The sequence below is a fragment of the Pteropus vampyrus genome, unplaced genomic scaffold (assembly GCF_000151845.1).
Source record: "Pteropus vampyrus isolate Shadow unplaced genomic scaffold, Pvam_2.0 Scaffold279, whole genome shotgun sequence".
NCBI classification, from domain to species: domain Eukaryota; kingdom Metazoa; phylum Chordata; class Mammalia; order Chiroptera; family Pteropodidae; genus Pteropus; species Pteropus vampyrus.
The window spans coordinates 435070-437090 of NW_011889060.1; the positions used below are offsets into that span (position 1 = coordinate 435070).

The 2021-nt window shown below is 55.9% G+C and overlaps 1 long non-coding RNA gene across 2 annotated transcripts in view; it reads right to left on the reverse strand.

Annotated features, from left to right (window-relative positions):
* LOC105302720 overlaps window positions 1-2021 on the reverse strand; it is a 42091-nt gene that overhangs the window by 11366 nt on the left and 28704 nt on the right. For both annotated transcript variants that reach the window (XR_002776372.1, XR_002776371.1), the window contains exon 2: window positions 23-1369. This is a non-coding gene — a long non-coding RNA (uncharacterized LOC105302720). The remainder of the gene's footprint in view (window positions 1-22; window positions 1370-2021) is intronic.

A 2021-nucleotide genomic window follows, 5' to 3' on the forward strand; every position in this document is an offset into this window, starting at 1 on the left:
TGCAGAGCGGGCCGTGTGAGACCTCTGCCCGGATTCGCGGTCTGGAGCCCACGTGTCTGCCGGGCGACGCTGAGCAAGTTACTTACCCTCTCTGCGAAGGAGCCTCTGGCTCCTCACGTCCGAAAGGAGGGTAAAAATATCTACCTTACAGGACTAAAAGAGACAATTCACGTCGAGCGCTTAGCCCGGTAAATGTTTCAGAAAGTAACTGTTTCTTCATTTACGGATTTCTGTTGCTCCCCTGGGGTGACGCCACACAGGGACGAAGGCCCCTGTGAGTGTGAGCCGTGACTGTTATCACCCTTCATCCACGACTTCAAACCACCGTGTCCACTTGTCACCTCAGTATGGCCTCGGCGATGACACCGTCTGGCCGAGCGACGCCAACTGAACATCTCACTGCTTCTGGGGGATTCGTGTTACTCCAGGATTTACCTGCTCTCGGCGTGCCTCGATTGTGCAGCTAGGAGCAAGCCACCTTTTTCCTGCTGACCTCAGCGGAGATCGGCCTGCGCACGTCCAGACGACGGCGATGTCCCGGCTCCAAGGCCTTGAGCGGAGCGAGGCGGGCCCGGCACTGCCCTGCCCTGCCCTGGGCCGCGCTGGGCCGCGCTGGGCCGAGGGGCTTTTACAGGTCCCCGTGCAGTTTGCTGCGCGTCTCACAGACCCCCCCTCTCGACAGCATCGGTTCTACGGGCACACGTGCCCTTCTTTGTCCTCTAATCCTTCTGCCGCTTCACATTTTCCCTAGATACTTAGGCTCCCGTCCCCAAGGAGACACTGGCTGCGAGATTCTGTACATAAAGCACTGTGGATCCCAGGGGGAAACTGAAGTCAAAGGAGAAACGGTACTCCAGTGACTCTAGCACCTTCTGCCGCATGGTCGCAAGTCACATTTATTTAGCCAGTCACCTACCATCTACTCGGTGCTCGCAGCAGGTCCCGCAAGGCGCTGGCCCCGGTCCAAAGTGGAAAGACGTGGACCGAGGCGCGGGAGGCGTAGACCGAACCGAGGACCCTGGAGGCCGACAGGCAGGGCCTCGCGAACCCAGGAACGAGCAGGGGCGAGTGGCCCGGGGACTACACGTGAACACAGCGCGCTGAGTGTGCGCGGGTTTTAACGTTTGTTTTCCGCCTTCTCCTTGACGAAGCCCTGGGAGACAGAGTCCTTGCCAGCTTTCCTGGTCTCACAGGGCTTGGTCCTCACTGCCCACCAGCAGACCTTCCCTGAGCTCTCTTGTCGCAGGAGCCAGGTGGGGTCTGGGGACCCAGGATGCAGCTGGACTCACAGAACACGAGTGCCTGTTGGCGACTTTTCCCAGGTGTGGAGAGTTCAAAGCCAGATTTCATCCATCAGAGCAACAGACATCTGCAAATGAAAAAGCAGTCAGTTGCCTTTTGAAACGCACGTACTGCGCTCAGCACTTTACGCAAATTCTTTTTTAAGTCTCATAACAAATCTAGGAGGTAGCTATGATTTCCATGTTAGGTGGGAGGAGCCGGAGGCACAGAGAGGTTAAGTAACTTGCTCGGAGTCAAACAGCCGGTCAGTGGTGGCTCCAGATAACGAGCCCAGGTAGGTCGCCCACGGAGCCTGCACGGCACACAAATGCTTGCCCGCAAACTGGCACGGTTGAACAGACGACATTTAAAAAGAGAGGGAGTTGATTTACTTCGCTCGGCAAAGAGGAGGGCGCTGAGGGTGAGGAGGGCTCGGGGAAGGCTGCGCTCAGCTCCCCCGTGTAGATAGGGTCATGGACACCCTTCCCCCTTTCACAGCGGGAGTCAGACTTTGTTGGGGTGGTCACCCCTCTCTAGCTCCGGAATGGAATGTGAGTGTTTGAAGCCAGTGTTTTTCAAACTATAAACTTGAAGTCGGTTTGGTGGGTCACAACCAGTGTCTTTCTATAAAGATGAAATTGAGCAAAAATCCTTACCTTTCATCTGGAGTTCTGATGAATGTCTTTATTATGTAAGTCAGTTTGCGCTGGGGTTATTGTTCTTTGGCAGCTGAAAGCATC